At 42.5% G+C, this 22,785-nt stretch overlaps 1 protein-coding gene across 2 annotated transcripts in view; it reads right to left on the bottom strand.

Annotated features, from left to right (window-relative positions):
* RALGPS2 (Ral GEF with PH domain and SH3 binding motif 2) overlaps positions 1 to 20,276 on the bottom strand; it is a 111,010-nt gene extending 90,734 nt beyond the window's left edge. For both annotated transcript variants that reach the window (XM_084211888.1, XM_084211887.1), the window contains exon 1: positions 20,068 to 20,276. The gene's annotated coding sequence lies outside the window, so the exon portion shown is untranslated. The remainder of the gene's footprint in view (positions 1 to 20,067) is intronic.
* Positions 20,277 to 22,785: the final 2,509 nt, after the last annotated feature.

Genomic DNA, 22,785 nt, shown 5'->3' with positions numbered 1-22,785 from the left:
TCACACTCTGTGGATATACTAAGGAGCTAAATTAGTACTGAACTGCTATAAATATATATTTATCAACCTTAAAGTTCCAGAATTGGCAATATTCACAATGTTCTCATGTCTAGCAGCTTTTAAAGTACATCACCACTCCCATAACAGGAACAGTAACAGCAACAGTTTTGGTCAATGTGCCACTTGAGCCAAATATAGAAAAAATCCCCGCACCGGAATAACTAAGTAATTTACTTCCTATACTATCCTTCTGCTCAAAACCCAAATAATCTGTGAACAGCAATATCAGAAAGTGATCAAGAGCAGAGAAGTTCACAGCAGCACAGCTGGGTCTGAGGAATGGCTGTCACCACACTGCAATAGTGAGTCACAGTGTTCACTGCCTACCTTGTATATCCAATTACCAAAACTGAGTTACACTAATTTGAACTTCCACTCAGTCTCTCCTCTCCAATTCAATAAATGCCTTTGTGCTCAGAAACAAATTACATGTGGAACTGAGAGTGTTTCCTATGATGCACAAACACCTAAGCATTTATGCCAGCCTGAAGCCTTCACACACTGTCTGTGGTATCTTCCAACCATACCATTCATACTGGACAGTAGAAAGCAAACTAAAAATACTGATACAAATATTCATCACACCCAAACAATGAAAATATCTAGACTATTGTTGTGGTTTATCCCCAGCCAGCAATTCAGTCCCATGCAGCCACTCACTCACTCCCCCACAGTGGATGGGGGAGAGAATCAGCAGAATAGAAGTGAAAAATCTCAAGGATTGAGACTGAGACAGCTCAGTAGGGAAAGCAAAACCTGCATACTCGAGCAAAGCAAGGAATTCATTCACTGCTTCCCATGGGCAGGCAGGTGTTCAGCCAGCCCCAGGAAAGCAGGGCTCCAACCTGTGTAACAGTGACTTGGAAAGGCAAAAGCCACTCCAAATGTCATCCCTTCCATCTTCTTCCTCCAGATTTATATTATTATATGTACGACCTAGAATTACCCTGTTGGGGTCAGCTGTCCTGGCTATACCCCATCCCAATTTGTTGTGCACCCCAGCCTCTTTGCTGGTGGGATGAGGAGCAGAAAAGGCCTTGACTCTGCGTAAGCCCTGCTCAGAGTAACCAAAGTATTGCTGTGGTATCAACACTGTTCTCAGCACAAATCCAAAACACAGCCCCACACCAGATACTGTGGAGAAAATGAACTTTATCCCAGCCAAAGCCAGCACAGCTAAGCAGGGTCTGTTGCCTTCAGTGAGTTTTTCTGCAAATTCACCCAAGGCTGTGCTGCTGATCATTCCCACGCAGGGACTGACCTGCAGATCCCCGCAAAGGGAAGGCAGCTACGAGCCAGGGCAGCAGCAGGGTGTGCCCGAGCACAGCTGCTGCAGAGCAGACTGATCTCAGCACAAAGGGGAGCAGAGAGTGCCCTTTGTTTCAGACAAACAGCTCTGTCAGACCCACTGACTGCATCCCAGCTGAGTGTGAGTGAATCAACTGGTGCTGGAAATGCTTCCCACGGGGCAGCCGAGACGTGTCTCTACAAAACCACAGAACCAAGGAATTTCAGAGAGCGTCAGCTGGCTTCAACCCACGGACTCCTTCCTGGTGTCACCAGCATCGTGACAGTGAGCACACTCCAGATCACACACGGGGACCTCACCAGTATTGTGCTGAAACGGTATACTGCAATTGCTGGAGTTTGCTAAGTGGAACTTGCATTTGTATCGTGATTTCAGTGTATTTTGGATCACACTGCTAAAAAATAAATCCCCTGTAATGTCAGCTATATTCAAATGGTTAATCTAGCATGAAGCATTACACCCTCCATGGAATATCTGACAGAACCTGAGCAGAGAGTACTGGACTCTCACAGACGGCTAACAGAACATTGATGCCTGACTCCCTACCACAGCAGATGTTCTTGGTTCAGTTTGGGTCAAACACTGTCCCCAAAATACTGTATAAACAGCATTTTAAAATACAACCCTAAAATTACATTTGAAACTTCCTGCCCAGAACATACAAAAGCTTTGAGGAAACAAACACAGTGAAGTTTTAGGAATAGCTCAAGAGTCAAGATGACCAATATCCTCTTTATTCTTATGCACAACGTGAGTACAAAGTGTCATTTGATTTTATCACAGAACCCCCTGAAGAAATCAAAAGTGCCTTGCATGGATCATCATTAACTATATATGCAGAGTCACTACCCAAGACTTTAGGGACCAAAAAATCTGTTCCAGACACAATGAACCTGATCTTGTGGAAACTAGAGAGTGCAGGAAAACTTATGGTCTAAAAGGTAAAAGCTGAGACAACTGCTAAGAACCAACACAACCCACAACCAAAAAAAGTAAGAAAGCAAACATACTAAAAAAAAGCAAAGCACACACTCCACACCTAAAGGACAGGACCCAACGAACATAAAAGTCCCACAATGAAGCAGAGAGTCACCAAGGAACAGGCAAAGAACAATAAAGAAAAAAGAAACTGCACCTTCCAAACTATATCCTTCATTTCACATTCCAGCCACCAAAGCAGAAACCTACCCAAGTCACTGCACTGTACAAATAAAGACAGTATGTAAATATCTTTAAAGAGAAATGAAAATCACCTAAGGCCATGCTTTAATTCAGTTTTCAGTGGGCATGATGATATTAAGATAGTAAAACTGATAAAAATAGTAACTTCCACAAAAGACATAAAATAAAAGCTCAAGCAACTTAATACTACTGCATTCTCCTGCAGGAAATTTATCACTGAAAATAATAAAATTCCAGACCTAAAATCTCACACACTATGAAATCTCCAGATGTGTGAATCTTGGCAAAGCACTGCCTACTTTACCACTAACGAAGACTGAGATAAAAGAGAGAAGACACACATTGGGTAGAGACATGACAAAACCAGATAGAGTGCAGCATAATATTAAAAAAACAGATTACTAAGAGTTATTAAATACACAATACACTACAAATATTATAGCAAAAAGCATTTACAAATACAGGAAAGCAATGTAATACAGGCCAAATAAAACTATCTGATGGGCAGAAGAATGAAAAGAAAAAAAAGTCAATCATTAAAGGACTCTTGTAGCTGACTCCTGTAAAATTTCTGCTGTGAATTTCAGCTGGAAATGATGCCACTAAAGCTGTAAGCATGAAGTAGCCACATGAGACCCAGACATTTACATCAGTTATGAACCAACACTACCGGCAAAACATTGCAAAAGAGACACTGATGCTGTACTCTATGCAGTTCGGGTCACCTTGTTTCCAAAACTTTTTTTTCCCATGAAATGCATGCACAGGAGGGCTTCCAAGCATTTGAAGGCTGTGGAATTTCTTTTCTAAGTGGAACCCACAAGACCTCAGCTTGCTTATGGTAGGAAACTGAGATCTGCACGAGGACACACTTGCCATATTTAACTATCAGGAAGATAAACCAGAAGTATATAATGCAGATAAAGCAGAAGAATAAAATGCAAATTTATGCTCAAAATCCGAGTAACTGCAATTGGGTTCTTGAACAGTTTTCAGACACCACCACTAACAGCAAATATCTCACAGCTGCTTAAGTTCATGCTGGACTCCTTCCTGACAGAAACTGTCACACGGTGCTGCAGGAGCAGCACAGCTGACCCAGTGACACAGACTCCTGCTGGAAACTCAAAGCACTTCTGTGCTCACACAGCTCACTTCTGTCACACACACATTCTTCCCCCAAGCATCTGTTGCACAACAGTCACAGCAGTATCAGCTGGTTAAGCTCCAAGACAGATGAAATTAGAATCCACAGAATAGCAAGAAAGGAAACAAAACGTTCTTTCATTAGGTTTGACACTGAAGCTTTAAATAAAAAAGAAGCTTCATTTAAATATGTTCATTTAAATTTAGATTCTCTTTTTCTACCTTAGAAAAAGGCTTTAGCTGTCAATTAGGTAAAATTATTATTCTTTAAGACACTATCCACAGAGCACTTTCACTATAATTTGTTCTGAATAAATCCTATTGCTGCTTTTATGCACCTCATTCCCCAGTTTAGGGAATGGAAGGACGCTGGGGGAGAAATAAAGAAAGAGAGAGATAGCAGCAAGGTAACAGCAAGGCTCTGTCTCATTCATATCTTGGTTTCCAGCTATCTAGGCCTCTTCTCTGTGGCTCTCCAGTACCCATGCTCTCCTTCATAATCTCAAAAATTGGTACAACTTGTAGCTCCCATGTCCTAGGATGAGATAAAGAAAGAAAACCCAAAACTGAAAGCCAGAATACCCTTCTCTAGGGCACAAGTTACTCATTTACCAAATCCTATTACAAAAATCAAACCATTATCTCAGTCTGTCATCAACTTGTAACAACAATCAAGAGGTTCAGCTCAAAATGGAAATTTTCCCAGGTTAGTTACAAATAGGAAGGAGATCCTTACCACTCTGACTTCCACCACTCAAAAGCAGCTCTCCTCAGTGGACTGACTCAGGGCCAAGACTTGAATGGGAGATATTCTAGCAGAAGGCAACAAATTTGAGTATGAGAACTGGTACACAGCTGCAAGCAGTGGCAGATCTGGGCCCTCACAAAGGCACGAATCAAGCAGAAGGAAAAGGATCACTGCAGGCAACAAATGGAGTAAGCCAAAAATGTGAACATGTGTACGTGCTATTCAGGCTTAGCCTGAGGTCCTAAGAGGTTGGCTTTCTGCTACCAAAAGGCCTCTCCAGCAGTGTCTGAGTGTTAAAAGACAAAATGTAGGCACACTAAGACAATAACTGCACAAAACCTGAAGAACTTTCTGCTCACAAACTGCTTACAAATCATCAGGTCCCTGGCACTTCTTCCTTCAGAGATCACTAAGAAGTCTCTGTTTGTAGTTCTTGAGAAAAGTACATAGAACAAAGTTTTATTTCTTTGGATCTGCAATTTTTTAAACTTTGCAATTGTTACCAGAAGAGTGAAACTCCTGAATTTATGAGACATACTTTGGTTTCCCTCCCATATGCCAAAAGAGTAAGCAGTAGGGAATTCTTTTAGTGCAGAAAGCACATCCCACAACTAAAGCCAGCCCAAAGCTTAACCTCCTGGAGCAAAATTTGTTTTCATCCTGAAGAAGAAATCCACATTTGCTCAGTAAGGAATGGGAGAATTCCTCCTTGCCCCAAAGACACAACAGGAGAAAACATAACCTAGAGACATTTCTGAAGGAAATATTTATTTTCAAGAATAAGAAGTAAAAAGATTGCAAAGAAAATAAATAGGATTTAAACTGGAAGCAAATAATTTTAATTAAATAGGCAGTTCTATAAGATGATAATCTTTCCCCAATTGGATTTTCAAGACCTCCACCACTTAGCCATATAGTTGTCAGTTTTGTTTGCAAACAAGAGGAGCAGTAAATGATTAATGTCCCCTTGATTAAGTGATGCTCAGTTTGCAAAGTGTTATTCTGACTAAGAAGTGCAGGCACAAAATTGGTGGAATTAATGAAGAACACATCTGTGGACACCCTTGTGAACAGGGATATCATACTTAAGAGCATGCAGTGGAGCACTGAATGCTGCTAACATGGACTTCAGGATCCAAAACCTCTTTTCAGAGGTTGTGAGACCCAGTTTTGCTTTGTTTCAGGATAATACAAGTAACATACAAATGGGGAAGACTTATTAAGACTGTGCATCAGCAAAAATACCACATCTCACAGTGAACAGGCTCTAGAACTGCCTTCTGTATTCCTAGCTTCTTTATTATTATTTTCAATAAGGCAGCACAAAAAAATTCAGCAGAAGGCAGACTTGAAGAAAATCATTGTAATGATCTGGGAATGGATCCATGCAGCTGGCATGCCTTCTCTCAGAAGGAAAAAGATTTGGAAAAAATACTTGAATATAATTTTATGTACAGGAATGACAACTGACAGCCTCAGTTTTGTTACTGCAAACAGACTTCAGGAACTCTGACACCAGCAGTCACCAGCCTCACAAACCAAAAGCACATGTATGAAAAAACCTGACAAAAACTAAGCCTGAGGATCCCCACTGAATTTCCTGTGTAAACCTACACATCACACAGGGATGCCAAGAAAACTCAAATTTCCATGCCTACTCCTGGAGGCATTAAGTGCCAGAGTCAAAACTGCAAACAGCCAAACAAAAATTAAGATGATCAAACCATCCTAGGACAGATTTTTAAGAAGAGAGAAATGAGGAAGTCCCACGTGTTGCTGAATAACAGCCTCCAAATCCACAGAATTAAGGACTTGGTACATCCACCAGCCTTGGCTGCACCCTTGGTTTCTACAGTAAAGGAAAAAAGGAAAAGAAGTCAAAACTCCTCCCCTGTTGAACACCTGAGTTTTTCACTGAGAAGAAAATACTGTTGAGAGAACATTTTACTGTATTTTTTTATTAAGCCACTAATAAACACTTAGGACCTTTCTCAAAGAGGACGCAATATCTTAGTCTGGTTTGAAATTCAGCTTTCAGAGAGATGAGTACAGCCTTTATCAGTAAAACCTGGGACAGCAACATTTCAGCCATGTTCTCTAGAATTATTCTTTTCTGAACATCATGCATTGATATGCACTGTTGCTATAGAAATGGTGCTAACAGGAGAAAATCTATCAGCCTATGAATTGCCTGTTTGGTATGATGACTGCTATGGGAAACTACAAGTGAGCTGGATCTTCTGCTTGTGTCAACATCCCCTGCATTCATTTATGGAAGTGTGTCAAGCCCAGGGTAGACAATTTCAACAAGCAAACAACACACAAACCAGTTATTTATCAATCTAAGCATTCCATTCACCTCTTTTCCGTATTTCTACCTCCCTTTGGAAGGGCCTCAGTAAATCAGCCAACTCAGGAGAGAACAGATAAAGACCCAAATACCCATCACTTAAAGTTAAATACCTTTCTCCACCCAAGATCAGTCAGCAACCAGTGACCACCAAAGCATCAGCCTAATAAAACATGACAGAAACCAAGTTACACAGAAACCTAGAAACCAAGTTAATTCAAGTACAGGACTCCAACAGTCAGATGGCCTGACCATTTATCAGTGACCCACTCAAATATTGACCAAGAATATGTTTGCTTCAACTAATTCAGAGTGAATGTTTTCATGAAGGAGGACAATGTATTTTTAAGATGGTATCTGACTTTTTTTCTTGTTACCAAAATAGAAATTTATAGTAGACACAGGGTAATGGTGTCTCTTTAGACACTCAAGATAGACAGGAATTTATTTGAAGGCCTGAAATTCTGGTAAACCCATTTATTGTTTGTTCACTAACAACAACACTCCAGTCACCAGAAAAATCTCAATGTGATTTCAGGTAAATGGGCATTATAAACAAGAGCCCTGCTGGAGCCATTTCTAAGCCATCTATCTACATTATTGATGAAAGGATGTGCCCTAAAGAGGGAATGACATAATAAATATCTACAGAACTTGTGTAACTGATGTAGAATACAATGCTTTCCAGAAGACATCAAAAAGACACTGAGATGTAGCAGCACAAGCATTAATTTGAAGCTGGCAAAGAGTAAGAACCAGCTATACAAAATCATTTGTATACCTCTAAGGGCTGTAAAGGCAAGCCTTAAATTCTTGTTACAAAACCAAGAAAAAGACACTGCAGGGGTAAGATTAATGACATGCCTTCAATACAGACTGTCAAGAAGGATTTTTAAGATTATTCTAGCACTATGAATTCAGCACAGTATGTTCACAAGTGATATCCTACCCAGCTACTTGGATATTTGAGCTATTCAGTGGATGACTGGATAATTATCACTCAAACATATCCTTAAGCTTATGAAACACAGCTGTGTCCATTTCTGCCAAATTAATGAAAGCAGACATTAAAGATTGATTTAAGTGCACATATGTGTAGGCTGGAAACTTGGGTCCAAGAGTAATGACAGAGGTACTCTGTACACAATATAGTTGTGATGGATTTGAAGGAAAATGGTGTTTTGAATGTAAACTACTGAGTTACAGCAGATAAAACTTTCCTTTTAAGGAAACCATGCCATTTAACATTTCATTTAACTAAAAAGAGAATTATCTTCAACTTTCTGTTAATCTTTTAACTGATAAAAAGTAAAACTAGAATGCCATAATGCAAGACAGTGCATGGCATGACGGCAAGCGGTCACAAGCAGGGATATAAAACCCACTGTCATGGGACCACGAGGTGATGGTAACTTTATCTTTAAAAAGCTCACAGATTAGAACCTTCCAAAAGAATCCCCTATCTGCTACTTCACTAATACCAACAGCCAAAATCTCTCATCTTAGGAAAATTATTGGAAATTGTCTTGCTTCCTTTCCAGGTTCACCAAAACCATTACAGCAATAAAGCAGCACCAAGCTCAGGGAAACCACAATTAGAAGAACTAAAGCAAAGATCCTCAGAGATCCTAAGAGATCTACCAGATAAGGACTCCCTGGCAACTTCTGGCAGGAATCCTGCAGGAATTCTGTCCTAAATTTTGCACAAACATTTTTTCCCCCCTTCTGCAGAGAAGACATCTTCTGGCCCAGAATAACCAATGACACTGGCTTTTTCTAAAGCAACAGACATTGGTCATTGTGGACAAACCAATGGAAGCTAATTCTTCACCTCATCTAAATGAAAATACAGCACTTCTTTGAGCCCTGCCATGCCCTATATTGCTGCCTTAAAACAAAAATCCAGTCACATAAACATGTAGCTTAGCTAGGACAAGCACTTTTGCTCTCATGCAAGATTCACCTTGAATAGGAGGAAAAAACATGAAAGAAATGCCCATGACTAACACAGAGAACTGAAAGGGTCAGAGCAATTGTTTCTAAGTATTTGGAATGAGTAGCCAAGTTACAGTTTGGACAAGGATTTGATATTGCTTTGTCATTAAACTGTCCTTGTTCTCGAGGTACAAGGAAATCTGTTAAAATTAGAAGGATGAGTGGATGCTGCACACCAAAGAAGGAGCAGCCTTGCCTGAGCAGCAAAAAACCCCAGTGAAGAGAAAGCTGTGCTGGGAAACAAACTCAGCTGGGAGAGCTCAACAGGGAGCCCAATTAAATATATGTGTGTGTGCATGTGTGTATATATATAAACTAAACTAATTAAGAGCTTTCAGTATTATCTCAAAGTCAAGATCATCCATATCATTAAACTAAAAAACGAAAGCAAAACACAAATTAGTAATGCATTTCCACACTCTAAACTAGCAGGAAGCAAGTTGCCTCTTACCTGCTGAAAGAATGGCTGAACAAGTCAATACCTTGGCTGCCCTTTGAAAACACTTTAATCTTTTAGTTTCATGTTCAGCTTGCCAAGTAGGGGAGGTTCATGCTGGTCCTGCTGTTATTTAAACATAAAAGAGAACCAGCCACATCATAAATAGGGTATTAGTACCTTACTGTTGAAATACCCTGAAGTCACCAGCCACAACATGGTTAGTGTGTTTTGGCAGGTGATACTTTTAAAACAGCTTTATCACTTTAAAGCAAAGCTATTTTAATGACCTATACAAATTTATCTTTCACTACCTCTGAGTCAGCCAACAAAAACTAGCTAAGCAAAAACAGGCAACACAACTACTAATTTAAAAGCAATATTCATATAGGGATTTACAGGGTCTTTCTGAGAGAATAATCTAGTTTCTTCACAAACAACAGAGCAGGGCTTTCCAGGAGAGTTGTGTGTGGCTAATAAACACCATTAATCTGACAGAGCTGGCAAACATCAGACAGCTCTGCTCTACCAGAGCCTGCTGCATAAACCAGCCCCCTCACTGACAAATGAAGCCCATTCAACATCAGCTCACCCTGGGACCCAAGCAAATGCTCAACCTGGCCCCAAAAGCCCCACAGTCAAAAGAGAACACAATTCCCAAGTGGCATTTCCAACCTAGGCAAGACTCCTTTACCTCTTCCATGATATGTTCTCTGATTTTAAGTATTGTTACATTAAAAATCATCAGCCTCCTCATCATCAGAGAAGATGTCGATTATGAATTCCAAAAGGCAGCAATTTTTTTCCTGTAAGCAAAGCACTTCTACCAATTTTATGAGAATCAGAAATACAGAAAAAGCAACAAAGAAACAGTGATCAGCAAGTCTAATGATAAGATCATGGCAACACACCCTACTGCCCTAGGGAAAAAAAGATATCCAATTCCATTAACAGGCTGGAACATAATAGGGAAAGATGACACCAGAGAAAGAGACAAGCAACAAAAACTTCAGTTGCTGAAGTCCATCACTTCTCCTCATCTTTCCTCCCTCACTTCAAGTAAAATCAAGAAGATATCCACGACATTCAGTACCAGACACAGAAATCTGATACCTGAAAGCAGCACAGAACTCAGGCAAATCCCAAGGCAGCAAGAGAAGCCTGTCTTTTCCTGGTCCCTGCAGAGATCTCACCTCTGTCCAAGTCCTTTAACTCCACTACTGACTGATTCTCTTTTCCAGTTAAGATTATTACCTCATAAACAGAGATGAAGAAAAAGTAAGTAAAATAATTTCCTAAGTCAGGAAAATAAGAGCTACTTTAAAAAAACTCCCAGGTACAGCTGAAATAAAGGTCTAAACTGTTCTACAATATATCTTTGTTTACAAATGATGGATTTAACAGAAGTTTTGTGGGTGCAATAGCTTAGCAAGACATCTCTTATGTTTGTCTGATAAATAATGCAAGAAGCTATCTTCCCTTTTTAGCAGTATCAGTTAACAGATGCCAACTGGATTTCTATGTCTGTCTAATAGTGCAACTCAACTACAACACACCTCTGAATTGTATCAACACACAGATCTGCACAACAGATTTCACATTTTCCAAACCTACCCTTTATAAAAGACTTTGGCCTCAACAATGCCCTTTCAATTAATGTCTTTACTGTCTTATAAGTGATACAATTCATCTCAAGAATTATTTTTCAACAAAACCACATCAGCCTCAAATCAATAGTGCATATTGTCAACTGCTTTTAGTCTAAACATGCTTAAAAGTTCATACCTGTTTTACACACTTGCTAAGTTTTTCTATAAGCCCTGACATAATATCACCTTAAATACTTTAAAACTTTCCATTGTACGTACCAAAAAAAAAAAAAAAAAAAAAAAAAAAAGCAACATACAACAACACATACATGACATACATGGATATTTCTTTCTCCTCTCCCTCCCAGTCATAGGGCATTCATGACCAAAACCAGAAGAAATTAAAACAGCTCCAACTGCTGGTCTTGAACAGTTTTAGACTTCTCTTAACAAACCCTGAATACCAGCTTATAGACAGCTATAGAAATACCTCTTTGAAGATAAATTAAACTGCCTTATCTGAAACATGAACTAGGTCCTAATTGAAGAAGCCTTCCCACCAAGACAGCTTCAGAAAAGAGTCAAGACTGACTTTTCAGAAGTATTAAAGGCAAGTCACAGCATGAAATACAGTTCAAGTTCTGTCATCACATAGACCCTATCCACATTTAAAAAAAAGCCAGTGAGTTAATTAGGTACAAGGGCAAGTCATTACATGCAGGCACCGAGGAAGCTGCTCACAAGCAGGTCCTAGAGCACTCCATTCTGCTTACCTGCCATTCCTCAAAGGTAAAGAAATACTGTACCTCAAAAGTAGCTTTTTTTGCTTCATATTGCTTTAATGTGCCTTCAGCTTTATAAAACACTATACCTCTGGCACACATCCCCAGTGAAAACTTACCAAGTTTGCCTTTTTGTTTTATCTCCTGACTACAATTTGGTTAACATCATTTTCCTCTCTAAATTCCTTTAAAATTATTCCAGGTGGACACTCAGCCACTTTAATAGATATTGGCAGTAGAGCTGAACAACCTCCACAAATAAAATCATATTTTGCCAGCACACCTACAGCTACCTAAGGGTATAAAAGATAATCAAAGAATCACAGTTTCACACTGTGATTAGATTTGGTACTGCTACCTTCCTTTGTCCAATGTAACACAATATGTACTTGTTTAAAGCACCATTAAAAACATAGCAAGGCATATCACTATGAATACCAAAATCTATTATCAAAGAGCTACCTGGCAAAATCTGTTCAAAACAAATGCAAAATAGGCCCAGCCTAGGAGGAAAAAAAGTCCCCAAAGGAGGATTATAAGAAATTACATATCATCAACAGAGAAAACAACCAGCAATGAGTGGTGAGCAAAGCCTTTTTCAAACACGAAGTAGCAAAAACATTTCCACCACAGAGGGACATTTACTCTGATATAAAGAACACAGGAAACAGTTTCCTAAGAAACCACACACCTGACACCACCAGTGAATGACATATTAAAGGGTAATAATAAAAAAGCCTCATAGCTAGCTAATGTTTAACCTCATCTTATCTTGAGGCAGACCTGCAAGGGCCAGGTTTTACCCACCCTAACAAATGCCCCAAGTTTAGGCTGCTCACTGTCCACCACACTCATGGCTCTCAGAAGCAGAGGGTTCGTGTGTAGCTAAGCAGAAATCTTGCTAATACTTCAGTAATTTTGCCCTCTGAGCTCCAGAAAATACTTGCAAATCATTTCAACTGCATGGAAGGACTGAACTCAATGGATTCTACTCTTACACATTATTCTTTTTCAAAATGCCTGTTGGCATAGTTCTGTAAAAGTCTGATCAATAATTCTATCAAAATTCTTTAGAGGCACTTACCAGACAAGCCTGATGACTAATGCCCAAACAAACTGGTCAGTCTAAAAGTACATGACTAATATTCTAAAAATACATGAGATAGCTGCCCCTTCTCAGGTAGGCTTACCAATAAAGCACATGGGAAAAGTGGCTGTTGGCAGAGTGGTCTGGACCTGCCAGCAACAGCAGCACTGTTCAGGTGCCCTTTAACCACACAGGGAAAGTTAATTACATGACAGTGGGAGAGGAAGTACAACAATTATGAGTCATCCACGTAACCGTGTGCTTTATCAATACACTTCATAATACTGAAGTTACTAATTAGTGACAGCACAAAACAGTGATGCAGTAATGGGAAAGTGAGCAGCTTGAAACTTTGGACCTTTTTATCTTTTACTGGTCTGGCACTTAGAATTTACATGCATTTTGAAATCCACAACAAACATGTAGGAAACTATGCAATGCTACCAGTATTCTAATACCTCACATCTGCAAACTACAGATGCTTTTGGAATCCCCAAAATACTTTACAGACTTCTGGACATGATCAGCTATATGACCAAGTTTCCACCTACACCATCACCACTGCCAACTCACTTCACCAGCCTACTGTAAAAGATGCAACAATGGTAGAGTTTGGCTCTATGCAAAATGGATTTTCAGAAGTGCCACAAGGATCCTAAAGTGCCTTAAATTTTCCTGCATAAAATCTGAAACAAAGTTTCAACTTTATTTCAAGCTCCCAGACTTGCACACCCAGCTAGGGATTCAAGATAACCACTATAACCACTCCACGAGCTCAGCTAATAACTGACATTTGATCCACTTTTGATTTCAGCTGGTTTATCAGAACTTGATTTTATACTTGCCAGTCGTCTCCACCACTAATGCTTTTTCATGTTCCTTTCTCTGCCATGACATTAGCCCAAGAGTCTGTATAGAACAGTTTGGGGGAAGTATCAAACTGAAAAACAAAGCAAGGGCCAGGGGGGGAGCTTAATTTCTTAGCTGGGTAAGTTTCCCACAATTCTCTCTGCTGCATTCTCTATTTCTGCCAATACAGGGAGAGAAGTGAGCAGTCAATAAATAAGCTGTCTCACTGCACATGGGGTCACAGCCTAACTCAATTACAAAACAACTTAGATTAGTTACAGCTGCGGAGGACCCCAAAGTTATCAAGCAAGCAACAGAAATTCAGAGCAATTAGAAGATTACACAAACAACCTGGCAATAAAACAAGTGGACTAGAAACAACCATTTAGAGAGTTTATAGATTTGAGTTTTACACAGAACTCACAAGTCTATCTGTGCTTACACCCCTCCTCAGAAAAATTCATATATGAAGCTAATAAAGAAAAACAGTAGAGATGAGACCTTCAGCTTTTTCACTAGGCTTCTGCCTGCCTACACATTAATCTGAAAATTATGTATCACAGCAGAAAATGTGTTTTGGACTAGTCCTGTTTATTCACTTATTAGTCTGAGTCTGAGCCCAGTCACTCTGTGACACTATACCACTAATTCTAGATCTAAATGAAAATATAATACTAGAGTCTGGACAATTACCCCAAACCCTGGGCACATTAATAATGTGATAAAAGCAATCCAATTTACAAACTGCATTAGGATCACTTTTTTCAGGATCTCTGCCAGTTTTATCTAGCCACTATTATCTAAGAAATACACCTTCAACTTCTGAAAAAGATCAATATCCTTCTTCCCCAGCACAATCAATCTGAGCCCATTTCAATGAGAGCTGATTACAAAGTCTCCAAGCTGCCCCTTAATGAATAATGAGGGAGGCACAAATCAAACAATTTTAATGCCACACTACTACAGCAATGGTCAGAGCGTGGACAGCCAGACCTAGGTCACTTCAGACTTAACTGATTGCTGCCAATAGCACAGCTCCATTAAAGAGGAAAAGAGGTGACACATACATATCCCAAAGCCCAAGTGTCACTGAGACAGCTCCAAAGCCAGCAAAGCCTTCTGCATCCAAGTCACTTTAAAATGGAATTACAGCTGGAGAGCCAGGGCACCTCAAGCTTCTCCTCTGCAAACCCTGTTACCCATTTCTTCTCTGAGCACTTCAGCACTCACACAGCTGATGGACACTCAGGACAAGCAGTCTAAGTCAAGAGATTCACGAGCTTCAAGAAATTATTAAATTGGGCCAACCACTTTTTGGCAGAGGAGCTCATAACAAGCTCCACAATCAAATTCCCTCGCTGGCAGTTCTGCTTATGCCTTGGCCATGCTGGTTTCAACTCCTTAACTGACCCAGGCTTGTTACAGTTCCTTACTTGCACTACGAACTACACTACTATCTAAAACCTATGGGAGGAAGGGCAAAGACAACTTCCAGTCAAACTTCCCCAGTCAAATCAGCTGGTGGGGGGGGGGGGGGGGAGAGTCTCAATCTTCCAGTCAAAGACTTAAAAAAGCCTGATTTTACTGCTTCAATATGACTGCTAAGAACAAGTAATAAACGTGAGTCACCAGAGGGCACTAACGCTTCTACCAAATGGCAAATGCAGCCCTTCAATTAGGGAGGCTGATAATTACATCCACATCATCATGTATATTTTATCTGGATTGAACTTCAGCCAGCTTGTTCTAATCCATGTTCAAATCTCAACTACAAACTGATGAGGCACTGAGCTACATTAACTGTTGTGGTCACACTTGAAATACATAAGACAGACTCACAGTCTCCTCAGACAGACCAGGGAAAATAGGGCAGGCAGATGTTCACACGCCAGCTCAAGCTTCCCTTGCCTACAGAATGCATGTGCACCTTTAAATACAAACGGAACTCTGAAACAGGCGTGGAGAACGGGCCACAAGTCCTGCATCTCAAAGGAACAGAATAAATAACTATTCTTAGGAGTTTGATTCAAGATCTGTACTATCACAGGGGACCGCAAGCAGCATCAGCCTGCAGAAGAGAAAAGGGAAAGGCTTCCCCTTGACCATCAAGCAGCAATGGATGTGTTGTTTTCTCAAGTCTGGCATCAAATCAACTGCTATGTTACAGCCTTAATCTTTAACACAGGAGGCTGCTCTTTACCACTGAGAAATAGGCAGGTTTTTAAACCACAAATATGATGCTCAGGAAGGGTTGATAAGAGAGTTTCTTGATATTCTGACCAAGCGGCTCTAGAGCTTCTCAGTGCCAGCCAAAGGTGTGCCTGAAGCACAGCCAGGGAGTTTCTGGGGAAGGAAACCCCGACTTGTTGATGCAGTTGGTACAAAGAGCCAAAACACATCTGAACAGTGCAGACCTATAGAAATAACAGCAAAGCCTCTAGGCCCTTCAAAGTACACAGCTGCTTCTTTTCCCAGTTTTACCTAAACTGTAGTTCTTGTAAGTCAGGACTGTAGGACAGCAAAGCCATGGGAAGAGAAAGGAGTCCTATCCTTATGGAAAAGCACACCTTACCACCCAGCTGTTGTTTGTGCTGAAGTTACTGACACGTAAAAAGTTACAGTGACAATAAGGCTGGGGTAGGAAGCACTCTGTGAGCAAACTCAGGGGATCTCCATGAGTTCAAGGCAGACACCACTTGTGCCACATGACAGTCTACAACCCATCTGGAAGCCCGTGGGGAGTTCTGAAAAAAACACCAGCTGAGAGTCTAGTAGAGTGGCACACCTCAGAGCTGTGAGTCCAAGAGAGTAAAGATCAACCTTATATGCAGGTCAGGAACACTGCATTTTAAAATACTTTGTGGTGACTCACTAGACTTCCCAGTGTTTTATATGCTGCACTGTAAGATTTACCAAACAGGTCCCTTTCGAGACAACTCTCCTGTAAACTGAAACACAGACTGGGAACGGCCTCCCTTGGCCACAAGCAGCTCCAATGCCCATCATTTGTGCCATTCTAACTCCTGAGTCACAGCCAGCAGCCCCAGTGTTCACCACACACCACGATGCAGGATACACCCTCCCTGTTTAGGACTTTGGGCCACCCTCTCCCTGCTCCCCACCTTCTCCTGAGAGCTCCTCCTGACTGCAGAGCCAGCACTGGGAGCCCTCCCACCCTTCACCCTGCCTTGCTCCAGCTCCCATCCTGGATGGCCCCTTCCTGCTGGGCAGAAGCCCAGGTGGGACCAGCTTGCCCACAGCCAGGACTCCAATGCCATTCTCCCTAGAATCCCAAAAGGCTTTTATGGATCTTTATAAAACAAAAAGAGTAGCAGTCACACATCCATTCCAGCAGATGAGCATACAGAGAATCTACTTAAAACGCCCAACTGCAGCATTAAGACACACTCACTTCAGCAGTCTTTTAAGGTGATTAATTCATAAACAGACCAAACATGAAGCCCACAAAGCTTCTGTTCATGCAGTAACTATGACACATACACCTATATTAAAAGATGATTCCTACTGCAGCAGTTCCAGGTATTTAAATGCAAAGATTTTTAACAGAAATCTTTCATTATTTTGAAAATACATTTCTAAGTCTGTTTTCTAACAAGTGCTGTAAAGCAATACTTAGAAGAGAAATATATCATGCCTTTGGTGGCTTACACTTAGAAAAAAATGCAACCAATTACACTCCCCACCCCTAAAGGATATTTTCAACTCAGCTTTAGTTATTGAATGAAAGGAGGAGCTCAAATGACTCAGCTTCAAGCAAATATAAAGGGAAAGATTAACCCCTAATCTCAATGCAAAAAAAAAAAAAATAGTGGAACAAACTGATTAAGATGGAGGTGTGGCTTATCAATTCAAATCTTTTAATATTCAAAGACATCAAGCAGAATATTAGCACACTATGACTGCATTACTTTTCTGTACTGAAGTAATTTTGTCAATTTCAGTCAATTTCGAAAATCCCAGTCATTCAAAAATCAATCAATTTCAAAAAACAAAGTTTACACAAGTGATTGTAGTTAAAGTTAGCCCTGTATCTTCATTCTTGTTCCTTAGTGCTGAGCAGCATAAAGATCAATAAAACATCTAAACACAGACATTTTTAATCTACAGCCACAAGGCAAGACAGAAGTGTAAAAAGGAAAAGACAGCTCCAAAATCCTGCAGGAAAACTACCACATTTCTACAGGAAAAGAAAAGCCCCCAAAAAACAAACAAAACCCACTGGTGAGCAAACAGGATAACCCCATGAAGGGTTTTTTCTTGGGGGGGGGGGGGGGGGGGGGGCATTGTCTCCACTGGATTGAGTCAAACATTTCATATTAAAATGCAGCAAAATAAATTACAAGGCAGAATATATTCACAAGGGGGCTCCCAGACACGCCACACCAGCATCTCAATGCAGAACACACCCCCAGCTGTGCTGGGAGGAATGTTTCACTCCAGACTAGCCGGAGCGCTCCTCTACATGCAGCCCAAACTCCAAACACAGATGTCACCAGAGGGCACCCTCTCAATTCCAGTGACCCAGCTTCAGCCAACTTCTAAGCAGGACTGCAGACAGCCCACGAGCAGGGATGTGCACCGGCTGTGGAAAGCAGGAATAATTCTGCTTCTGCAAAGAATTTCCTTTAAAAAAAAAGGCCACGGAAATTAAATTAATCAAAATTAAAAAAAAAATTATTTATGTGGCCCACAAACATAAAATATTTTCCAGAGTAGTCAGAGACATTGCTAGAAAAAAAATCACTCTTATCAACTACTGTACAACATTATGCTGTAGCACCTGATGGTGCCAACTCAGTCCAGCTGTCTTTGCACCCATGTGGATCATAACAGCTCCCAAAAGCAGGGTCCAAGGCAGTGCAGCTCATGCAGAGGTGCCCATGGAAATCCTTTGGCTCTGCTGTAAGATACTACACCTTACAACAACACACCAAAAAAAATGCATGAGTAGTTCTCAAGCTTTGATCCATGTATTATTTCTAATGCCCTGTTGAGAGTTAATAATGTTTAAAACAAACACCTGATAAGTTGAAGTTCATTAAATAAAATTATGCACAACCAGTAAAACATGCAAGAGGTCTATAGACCAAAAAGGGTCTCAAACCACCTGTTGGCATGAACAGAATGTTATAACCATTTTGTTTAGAAATAAACACCACCATAGTACAACTAAAATGAAGTTGGCTGCAGAAACAACCAGTGATAAGAGAAAAACAGGAAATAATCATTGTGCATCCCATATTTTCCAACCCTGAGAAAACCTAAAAAGCTGTAGGCCTATCAAACATTTGATTGCCTGGTTATCTACCGATCCTATTGGAATATAAACAGTCTCCACCTCTTCTAGCTATCTGTGATTGCCAAGCTCTTTAATTCAGCAGAGGCACAGAAGGAGGGGTGTAGGAATAAGACCTGTGCAAAAGCACCTCTTTTCAGTAGAGAAATCTCTCCAATAGTATCAGTATTGGAAACCTGCAAATAGAGATACACATCTGCAGAATTTCACCAGGCCTGCAACTACTATTAAACCCACAGGGCAAGTTACTCCAAAATGTTACCTGTCACCACCACTCATCGTGGTTTGAAATATATCTACAGAACTGCCTTTCCAGCATCTGCTGCCAGGAAAGAAATAATACTAAACACACCTCACGTCTAATAAACAGCATCTGTGTGTCCATCCTCTAAAGCAGATTCCCATCTACTGGAAGGTAACATGAAATTACCCTGGTTTACATGAAAGTGGTGCTTACAGCCACTGTCCGTGTTGTCTCTCGTATCCCCATCCCTTGGGCACTGCCCTGCCCCTCATGTCCCCATCCCTGGGCGCTGCCCTGCCCCTCGTGTCCCCATCCCTTCGTGCTGCCCTGCCCCTCGTGCCCCGGTCGCGGGGCCCATCCCCGGGGCAGCACCGATGGATAGCGGTATCTCTCCGCCACAGCGTCTGCTCCGCCCCGTCCCGGCCGCCCTCGGGCCCCCGCGGTGCCCCACACGCGGACGCGGCTCTGCCCGTCCCCACGCACCAACACCCCGTCCCTGAGGGCTCCACAGACAGCAAGGGTCGGGTGTCCACGTTATAACCCACTCTTCAGCCCCGCAAGCAGACACCGGGAGGGCGAACATCTCTCCCGAAGCCCCGCAACCCTCCGTCCCGAAGCCAGGCTGGTGCCCCGCCGAGTACACACCGGCGAGAGGGGCTCCGCTCCTCGCCACCCCCGAGTGAGGAGGGGGAGGAGGAGGAGGCGGGGGGGGGGGAGGAGAGGGCGGCAGGTGGGCGGCGGAGCCCCGGGGGGGCCGGGACCCTCCCCGGATCTGGGAGGGGACGGAGCGCCTCCAATCCCCGGCCGGCAACAGCCCTGCAAGGCCCGGCGTGCGAGCCGGGGTGAAACCTCCTTTCTTCTCTCCTCCTCCTCCTCTGAGGAGCCGGACAATGAGCCCCGCGGAGGCGGGGGCCGGCTCCCTCCTCCTCCTCCTTCTCCTCCTCCTTCTCCCCGCCGCGACAGCGCAGCTCACCTGCGAGAGGGGGGATGGATGACAGCGGGGCGGCCGCTCGGAGGGGCTGCGGTGTCTGCGCGGGTCCCTGCGCGCCGCCGGCTCCGCAGGCGCGGGGCGGGCGCTGCCACAGTGCCCCACACACACACACTCACTCACTCACTCACACACTCACACTCACACACACACACACACGGCGTGGGGGGGGGGGCGCCCGCCCCGCCCGCGCATGCGCGCAGAGACCCCCCCCCCGGCCCGCCTCCTCCCGGCGCCGCGCGCGATCTGCGCACGCGCCGCCTCAGCGCCGCCCGTGCCGCCCCCAGGCGGCGCTGAGGGCGGGGAGGGGTGCGCTCGCTCCCTCACGGCATCGGTGGGGCTGGGAAAGAACGGCGGGGCCAGGCTGTGACCGGCACCGCGGCGTCAAACCACAGCAGGGTACTCGAGGGCACGTCCCAAAACACCTGCAGGGACGGGGACTCCGCCGCCTACCTGGGCAGCCCGTTCCAGCGTCTGATTACAGAATCCTAGTATTGTTGAGGTTGGAAGGGACCTCTGGACATTATCCAGTCCGGCGGAGCAGGTGACACAGGAACGCGTCCAGGCGGGTTTGGAATGTCTCCGAGAAGGGAGGCTCCACGCCCTCCCTGGGCAGCCGTTCAGTGGTCTGCCGCCCTCACTGCAAAGTTCATTTACATTTACATTGTCGCTCTTTCTGTGAGGGAACTCGTGCTGCTGTCCAATCCAAACCTTCCCTGGCGCAGCTCAGCACCATTCCCCCTGGTCCTGTCCCCTGTGGCCTGGGAGCAGATCCCGACCCCAGCCGGCCCCGCTCCCGTGAGGGCCTTCGGAGAGCGAGAAGGTTCCTCCTGAAGCTCCTGTAATCCAGGCTGAGCTTGCCGTGAGGCGTCGCTCCCTAACGAGTGAAAAGACAACGGGGGACAAGGAAAAGAGCTGGCCCCAAAATAAAAACTATTACATTGACAAGAGCTCTGTTCTGAAGGGATGCAGTGCAAATGACTTTTATGATTTCCCTCTCTACTCTCACAGTCGTTAGGGAATAATCAGTTTATGAGGAGAAAGCAAGGCCTTCAAGGTGTTGACAGCATTTCTGGAGTGAAAACCCTCAGAAAACCACAAGGTTTTGCAAGAGCTGCTCTGCAGTCACCAGAGCTGGCAGTGCTACCGTCGAGGGGACAGGAGCTGGCATCGCCACCTTCCCAGCCACAGCCCCAGCCAGGCAGTCTGCAGCCCCAGTGAGTTATTGCAATAATTAATAGCTAACATTTATATGTACTCTGAATGCTTTGAAAGCAATGCCTAATCTCATTAAATTGTGAATTGACTTGTTTTCATCCTGTTGTGGAGTTAAAACAGTCACTGCTTCCTTCACATCCATGGGAGATGGAGTTGGTAATTTCTTCCTATACTGGAACTGCTGCCATTGGATCTATGGCCACCTGCTATGGGTTTTAATGAAACATAGAGCCACCTGCTATGCAGAATGCCTGATTTTTATTAGACTTGCAGACTGGTGAGAATACAGGTACTATGATACAGATTAAATAAGTCCAGCAGGCTGGGAAGAGGGTACCAGCTTTTAAATCTGTGACAGGGGAATAAGGCAGGCAGGATTTGTGAAACTACAGGCACAAATTTGACAATAAGCAAAGAACGGCATTACTTTTAGGTACAGTGCCCTTTCCCCAATTTTAAAAAGCTTTGTGCCTAGAATGAGAACACCATTTACACCATTTTCTCTTGTTTTGGGTTTTTTTCATTTTTTTTCTTTTTTTCCCATGGTAATCTAGCACAGTATCAAATTAATTCTGAACCAGAATAAATGAAAGGAAAATAAAATGCCAAATGCCATTCTGCTGCAAGGTTTTCAACAGGTGAGTCAGTGGATGCGAAGAACGTTTCACCACATTTGGAAACACAACAATTTGTAATGTAGAAATAAGAAACTATTACAAAATCATAGAATCGTTAAGGTTGAAAAAGAGCTCTAAAATAATCAAGGAATAAGAGAAGAGAAGTAGTAGTAAAAACACCTCAGAAGGAGGAAACAATGGGATATTTTTTGTAAGCTATTCTCCTTCACTAAAGCAGGAGATAAACTACTTTATCTTGTAGAACAAGCTTAGGGGTGTATATATGGATTAGGTGACATATTTTCAAAGACATTTTACAATCCTCTCACTAAAATGCGTCCAGAAAAAAAGTGCCTAGTGGGTTGTGAGGAAAAATGTCATACACCCAAAACTAACAGAGATTGAACAGGAGAACATGTAGCCATTCATAATTGTGATGAAAATCCAAAAGAGTAAGGTGTTTTTAATTTTTTTGTAAATACCCTTAAAATAATCTAGAAAACAAGTGGTACAGAAGGAGACAACATTTGTAGGAGACACAACATTACTCTGAATTTTGGGGCAGATGGTGAAGATACTTGGAGTGACCCAGCTGTGTAGGAAGAAAATATAGTGATGTTCAATATTGATAAATAATCATCAGTTCAATGCAGTGGATACTGGAGGAAAGAATTTTGGGAAGACATCACAGAGGAGTCCAAACCAAAGGAAATAGTTTAAGAAATGCTCTGGCATCCTAGAAATCTCAGTTTATGAATGCAGTCATGCACACAACACATCAAGAGATAAAATGAGAAAACAAGAAAATATCTGTCTTGCCTTCATTTTGTATAAAAAAGTTTTACAGAATAAGCAGGGAGGAGAATGT

The sequence above is a fragment of the Fringilla coelebs genome, assembly GCF_963513975.1.
Source record: "Fringilla coelebs genome assembly, chromosome: 9".
Taxonomy (NCBI): Eukaryota; Metazoa; Chordata; class Aves; order Passeriformes; family Fringillidae; genus Fringilla; species Fringilla coelebs.
The sequence above is the reverse complement of the archived record's forward strand: the minus strand, read 5'-3'. Positions and strand labels throughout refer to the sequence as shown.